General features: G+C 36.3%; 1 pseudogene; it reads right to left on the bottom strand.

Annotated features, from left to right (window-relative positions):
• Positions 1 to 1066: 1066 nt before the first annotated feature.
• On the bottom strand, positions 1067 to 3958 carry LOC101527312 (proteasome subunit alpha type-1-like; annotated as a pseudogene).
• Positions 3959 to 8085: the final 4127 nt, after the last annotated feature.

Below are 8085 nucleotides of genomic sequence, written 5' to 3'. Positions count from 1 at the left end.
GAAGAGAAATGCTTTTCTAAATCTAAGGCACCATAAAGATCAGTCCTGGTTGTAGAAGGCAGATGGTTTTTACACAGCAATAAATGCACCAAGTCATTTGTAACCACACCTCCCAATTATTTATGATGGGAATGCCCTCATTTTCTTTATCTTTTACCTCCTTTTCCTTTCTTTTTAAATATACTGTTAAATTCCTGTGAATTATTAATAGTGTTGAAGTAACTAGCTACTATATGGACCAAGTCCATGTATTTCAATGGAATCTGAAAAAAAAATGTTTTTCCAGTTATAAGGTTGAAGCAAAATAATAGCATATTTTGAATTATGGAAATTTTGAGATCCAAATCTCAGTGTTCAAAAATAAACTTTTACTGGAATACAGTCATGCCTGCTCAACCATGAATACTTTTGTACTCAACCATTAAATACTTTTGTACTGCAGGTACAGAGTTGAGTAGTTGGGATGAGGACTTCATGGTTCAGTAAGTATAAAATATTCAGTACTGGACTTTTAAACAAAAAGTGTGCCAATGGTGGCAGCACCATGGTATGCCAAAGCTTGCCTTTGCCATCATCTTCTACAGGCACTACTTCAAGTCCCAGATGCTCCACTTCCCATCCAGTTCCCCACTTCTGGCCTGGGAAAGCAGTCAAAGACTGCCCAAAAGCTTGGGACCCTGTACCAACATGGGAGACAGAGAAGAAGCTTCAGGCTCCTGGCTTCAGATTCGCTCAACTCTGGTCGCTGAGGCCATATGGAGAGTGAACCAATAGATGGAAAATCAATCTCTCTCTCTCTCCCCTCCCCCACCTCTCTCTCTCTCTACCCATCTGTGTGTGTGTGTGTGTGTGTGTGTGTGTGTGTCTTTCCTTTTCTGTCAAATTGTCTCTTTTATGTGAGTAAAATAATTTTATTTCACAGTTGTCTTTACAACTGTAAATGCACTATTTTTTCATATAAAAACATTAGTATAGGAACCTACACTGTCTACAAAATGATTATATAGATGCTCTTAAAGAAAAGCGTACCCATTATGGTTTCAGTGCAGTTGGTTGGAAAAAAAATTCACATGTGGGCTGATTCTAAAACATGCCGTCCTGCGACTTCCATCTTTTTGTTCAAAGTATACATTGCTGTCATCAGCATGTGTTCATGTTTTCTTACAGATGTGACAACATAGTCGGACTGTCTTTTCACCCAGTGTTCCATTTGCTCACTAGCCTTTTCTGCAGGTTCTTCAGTAGGCTGAGTAGGCTGTACCTTTCTCTGTGGTCTTTCTTCAAGAACTTCCAGGAATGGAGACACATCATCATCATCATCATAAATTGTGAACTCCAAGTCTTTGCCAACAATTCCAGCTGAAACATTCCTTGTAGTTAGGTCCTGCTTTGCAGGGAGTGTCTCTCTCAATGCACACAGGCCATGTTTAATTAGTTCATTTAAATTGCACTCCATAAACTCAGACATATGTCTTTCCTAGTAAGTATGAGCTAACTGAGAAGGTCTCTGATGGACATAGCTCTGCAGTCAAAGTAGTTAGTGGATGGACAGGTCTGTTAAAAGTGGGGACCCATATCATCACATCCAGCAATAAGCAGTCCAATGCCATAGGGTCTCTGGACATACGTTTGTGTTGATATTTGGCTCTTGCTTCTAATTAGAGATACTAGACAAGACACAGGAAGTAGTCTGTCAGATACAAATCTGGAATCCAAACATTCCTGGTGCATAAAATTGCGTAACTGTTGAGCCTCAGCAGTAATCCCCACAATTGAGATACCAATGTGGGTGTCAACATGCAGAATGCTTTTCTGATGGGCTGCATGCTCTAACTGTGCCCTCTTTGATGTAACCAACACTGCATGGGTTTTTTATTTCAGACCAACTGTAGCTGAAACTTGTTTAACAGCTTTCTGTCTTTTTAAATAAATGTAAAGAAAAACTTTAAGAAAATTTGCTCACACATGAGCTAGGAGGATCACATTAATTCAGTTTTCATATCATTTTGTTGTGTATCTATTTCCACTAAAGCTTTAACTTGGAAGGACAAAAATCTGAACTTATCACATAAGTAATCAGAACTCTTTAGAATTTATTTTCAAATATCATGCACATTCAATTAAACCTTAATCTTGCTCCTCATGAGCACTGCGCTCTTAACATCTTAACTTTCCTGACCACATCTTTGTCCTTCATGCCACAGAGGCATCACAGCTGCTCTAGGGTTAAGCCAGAGTTCAAGTCCCTTTTCTGCTACTTGAAAGTTGAATGGGTTGATAAAATTAATTATCCATTTAGGTTCGGGTTTTTAAAATATATATATATTAAAAGAGGACTGCTAAGAATTCCCTCAGAGTGTTGCTGTGATAAGTAAGTTACAAAATATAAATTATCTGAAAATTATATTATATACACATATATTTTACTTTACTTAAATTTATTTTTCTTCAGCAATACTATTCAGATTTGGGAGAAATTTAGATGTCACCTCCTCTGGAAAGCCACCTTAGATTTGCTCAGAACCAGGCACTGTTCCCAAAAGGCTGGCTGCTGTCAAGCACTCCCACTACTCATTCAATAGGGAATTTTGAATATCAAAGTGGAAATAATATCTGAATTTTTAGGTTGTTGTGAAGGCAAGATGATCTAAGCTGCAAAATAGGCTTGTTAAAAAAGTATTCTCACAACAAAAGGTCACTGCTGATAATACTAGTCCTTACTTGAATGAATACATAAATGAATGATTGGGCCAGAACAGTGGTTCTCAAATTTTGCTTTGCATCAGAGTTGCATGGATGGTTTGTGAAAATTTAGGAAGCCTGGCACCACTACCAAACTTTTTGATTCGGTAGACTCGGGTGTGGCTCAAAAGTTAATTTCTGTGAAGTTCCTGCGTAATAGTTACAAATGCTGGTCTAGCAGGTGCGAATTAAAAACAAAGTGAGATCATCTGTCAAAGAACTTGTCAATATAAACAAGCTGGCCATTTTTTTCTGTTCGGTAAATTTGGCTATGTCACGTTTTAAGTTGGTACTCTTAACTCCAGAATATTCTGCACTATTATTTCTCCGCCATTTTATTATTTGATTAGAAAAAGAAGACAGAGACAGAAAAATAGAGAGTGATCATCCATCTGCTGGTATATTTCCCGGGCTTGCAACTACTTGAACTAATATTAATTGCCCATGGTAGCATCCATTAAGAGGTAGCTGGATCAGACATGGAGCCAGAAGACAAACTACTAGAGGTAGGTGGCCCAAGCAGCGACTTAACTGCTGTGCCTAATGCCCTTCACTTCCCATGTTTTAGTGATAGATGGAACAGAACATTAGGCTCATTTGGTGAAATTAGAAAATATTTTGTAAAGTGTTCATTACAAAGTTATTTGAAAATAATATTTCTCTGTCAGTAGAAAAAATGACACTGACAATAATTAAAGTGAAACTTGCAATTCGATACCATGCTTCAAGAAATGAAGTACTTTCATAAAATTAAATATTAAGTGTCTGATTTAGAATGGTGAAATCAAAACATTGACAGTTTTTAACAAGAAAGCCTTCTAAGTTAAAAGATGATTTTACGGGCACTATGTACATTGATTTATTTCATGTTATTCTGTTGTTCATTTAGAAGCAATGGGGCAGATAAAGTATCTACTGTATTCTCTCACCCATATTTCATGTTTTTATTGGTGAATGGCTTTTTTAAAAAGTACCTGCCAATAATATTTTTTATAGATTCATAAACATTTAGGGCTTTAAAAAGTAGTACCCAGCATCCCACCCACCAACTCATGTCAACCTTAACTATGATTTCACTTGCCATGAATTCAGCTACCTCAGGTCAATCACAGTCTGAAAATATTAAATGGAAAATTCCAGAAAGAACCAATTCATAAGTTTGAAATTGCATAGTGGTATGAATAGTGTGATGGCATTGCATGCTGACCTACTTCATCCTGCCTGGGACATGAATCATCTCTGTCCAGTGCATCTTCACTGTTTCTACTATTTTCTGGACATTCAGTAGTATCTTGGCTATCAGAACAACTATTAAAATATTGTTATGGTATGTTGTTTTACAATTTTTCTATCAATCTGAATTACTTTGTTAATCTTTTACTGTGTCTAAATTATATATTAATCTTCATAATTGGTATGCATATATAGAAAAAACACACTAATATAGGGTTCAGTATAATCCTTAGTTACAGGAATCCTTCAGCTACAGATAAAGAGGAAGTACTCTATGCATTACACTTTGAAGGCTTACACCTTATCTTGATAGGATCACTCTGGCGATTTAACCTGATACATGGATATCTTGGTTGTGGTACAAAACGACCTAGTTCTTTTTTGTTTGTTTCATTTGTTCACTCTAAACTGCACATGGTGGAGGTTAAAGTAGCTGTAAACTCATGTCATGGACTGATGTCACCGTGTAATCAGGAGTACAAGGAATTATCCAAAATCACTTTCTTTTTTTAATGAAACACTTAGATACTGAATAAACTTAGCACATCAGAGATAATCCATGTACCGTGATGTGGATGATTCACAGCAAGTGATTCTGAGTTCCAGATCCAACCTATTATAATGGACAGATGGTAAACAATCATCACATCTAAAGAAAGTTTTATTCATTTATGTCCCAAAATTTGATATGTTTTATTTGTTTCTGAAGTGTTTAACAGCCCTATGCTATTCTGGACTAGTCTATATTTATTTTTGGCATAAAAATATTTAGAATTAAATGACAAATTAAAAATGATGTTTGCCTTTTCAATACTTAAAATGTACATGTTTGTTGACTTCTACCCTTCTTTAGCCCTTACAAGGCTGTTTCCGTTAGCACTGAGAACCAGCCATGAGAGAAGCTCCTTGTAGAATATCCCTAGGTAGCCTTAGAGGAAACATGCTGGCTTCGCAAAAGTTGTTTGTGTGTATTTCTAGCCTCTTTGAGGAAATTTTTGTTTTGCATTCATATCAATAGCAATGTTTAAATTCTAGTAGTAGGAATGATAGAGAAAGATAGGTAACCAAATATGATATAGTTCATTAAAAATTAATGTGTCAGTATTTCTGGAGGGATGCTTTTGTAGATCAATTGAGCGAATGAGATGGAGTAAAGAAATGACTATTCTGGAAACTGAACAAGGAGGAAAGGTATAGCATTTAAATAAAAAAGATAAGCCCTTATTAAATCTCGACTCTCCAATTTACTAATCCCATATCTTTTGCAAAATTTTCAACTTTTCTGGAACTTTGTATTCCAATTTGCTTAGTGGGCATAACAAAATATACCCAGTATGTGTATATGTTTTTAAATAGAGCTAATGTGTAATCTATACAAAGCAATCCTAACTATGGTAATATTTTATTAATAATCCATTGTTCTTGATCTTTTTCAACAACTTATTGCATATTTTATTCTTAAAAGCAATATATTTAACAAAGATTAATTATGGTAAGATTGTCACTAAAAGTATAAATTTTGAATTCAAAATAGGCCTGGGTTAGTGGAATTATAAAAAACAGTAATCTATTAATAAAGACATAAATTTGGACTATTTAATATTTTAAATTTTGATTGATTTGAAAGGGAAAGAGGTAGAGAAAAAAGGAGAGAGAGGAGCAGAGGGAGGGAAGGAAAGAGAGAAGAAAGAGAAAATCACTTATTTTATTTTGTTTCATTTTATTTTATTTTAGTGGGTAAGACTGTTATTTCCACATTGTTTTTTTTTCCTGTTTCTTGGGTAAAGGGGAAGATAAAAGGAGAAGCCCTACCCAGTCTCCCTCCCATCTCAGGACCCAGATGTGGGGCATGCTCTAAGGGTCTTGCTCAAGTGGGCCCACAAAGTCTAGAGCTGGCATGGTTAAGGCTGACTACTGGGAATTCAATCCATGAGTTGTATATGAGGGACCACCACCACTTGAGACATGACCTTTAGACTCTCAGGCTGCATATGAATAGAAACTTAGAATCAGGAGCAAAGCCAGGACTCAAATGCTGACATTCAGCAATAGGTATCCCAAATTGTATCCTAACCACTCTGCCAAATACCTATGCCCACAAATTATACTACACATAGATACAATGAGAGGAAATAAAGGTAAACATCACTTAGGCAAGCTAGTCATGATTCTCTTAAAGAAGAGACGGAGTTTCAGATTTCAGCTCATCAAGAAACAAAGGAGATAAAATTCAAAAACAAAAAAAAGAAGAAGAAAAGGAAAAAATGGCATGAAGAAAAGCCTTATTATTATTATTATTATTATTATTACTACTACTACTTTATATTTGGAACTCTTCAAAACTGTACCACTATGGCATATATGTCAGGAGAGAGTAATTGGTGTTAAGACATGCACAAAGCTTAGTTGGTCACAAGAAGAATAATGATATTACTTGAGAATTTAGGTTAAATATATATGTTAAACTTCTGAGTTTCTAAAAAGAAAATTGAAAATAGTGGAGCATCCATGTTTGGAACAGTGATTCAAGCCCTGTCTGCTCCACTTTTGATCCACTTTCCTGCCAATGTGTTTAGGGAGTAACAGATGATGCCCCTGCCATCATTGCCACCCATGGGTGAAAGAGATGGAGTTCTGGGTTGCTGCCATTGAGCTGGCCCAGTCCTGGCCATTGTGATCACTGGGGAAGTAAGCAAGTAGATGGCAAATGTCTTTTTTGCTCACTCTCCCCCTCCCTCCCTCCCTCGCTCCCTCTGTTTCTGTTTCTCCTCTTCCCTCCCTCCTACTCTCCCACTGTCACTTTGTCTTTCAAATAACTAGATGAATCTTTTTTAAAAAAATTAAATAGGGTGTAGCACAGTGATGTAACAGGCTTATCCTCAGACTTTGATGCTGGCATCCCACATGGGTGCTAGTTCAAGACCCAGCAGTTCCGCTTCTTATCCTGCTCCCTGCTAATGTATTGGGAAAGCAGTGAAGCATGACCCAAGACCTTGGACCTTTGCACCCATATGGGAGACCTAGAAGAATATGCTGGCTCCCAGCTTTGAAATGGATAAGCTTTAGCTATTGTGGCAAATTAGAGAGTAAACTAGTGAATGAAAGATCGCTCTTTCTTTCTCTTTTTCTCTCTCTGTAGTTCTAACTTCCACATTAAATAAATCTATTTAATTATATATTTAATTAGTTTGTCAGAAAGTGGGGCAATAGGACTTGAACTGGCCCCAATATGGGTTGCTGGCACCCCAAGCAGAAAATTAGCCTACTATGCCATCATGTTGGCTACCAGCTTTGGACTGGCCCACTTCTGGTCATTGCAGCCATTTGAGGAGTGATCCAGTGGATGGAAAAATCTCTCTCTTTCTGTCTCTGTAACTCTTTCAAGTAAAATACATATTCTTTATTACTTTTAGAAAATAGTCATCATGCATGAAACTGCCAAATCTGAAAGATTAAAATCAGGAGCAAATGTTACACTCTCCCAACATTGAAAACATCAAATTGAATCTTTTCTGTAACTGTACTTAACACTTCTACCTTTGTATGTAGTATTTGTTTAGTTTTGCATAAAAACAAATGTATAAATATAGTTTTTCACAGAAAAAATGGCTTTGATAGGGGCAGATAGCATGAAAGTGTTCATTATCGTGTTAAATTGACTAGATTTCACCACATGTGCCTCCACCATTATTTAGTTTCTTTATTGGATAAAAAGGACCAGTTTAATAATTGTGATTTGATTTCAGAAGGATTAAAACAGTGTAAAATTTTTATGTGCTATTTGTTATATTGTTACAGAAAAAAAATCTGGCACTTGTTAAAATGGTATGGAAGAGTATATGTGAGATGCTTGTGATAGCTATGAAGGCCATAGAATTAGGGGAGACTGGGCTCAACTCTGGCTACAGCAGAAAACTAGGAATTTATACCTGATGAGCAGAGGATAGGAGGATATCAGTGGATGAAAAATTACTCAGAGGAGACAGCAAGTGTGAATTCTTGCTAAATCAACTGGATAGGATGGTCTGATAACAATAAGACTGATTCTCTGAGCTACTTTACTAGAATTTTTGCAACAACTAGATTAGCAAGGTCAAATTCATGGTCCAA

Source organism: Ochotona princeps, chromosome X, assembly GCF_030435755.1.
Source record: "Ochotona princeps isolate mOchPri1 chromosome X, mOchPri1.hap1, whole genome shotgun sequence".
NCBI classification, from domain to species: Eukaryota; Metazoa; Chordata; class Mammalia; order Lagomorpha; family Ochotonidae; genus Ochotona; species Ochotona princeps.
The sequence above is the reverse complement of the archived record's forward strand: the minus strand, read 5'-3'. Positions and strand labels throughout refer to the sequence as shown.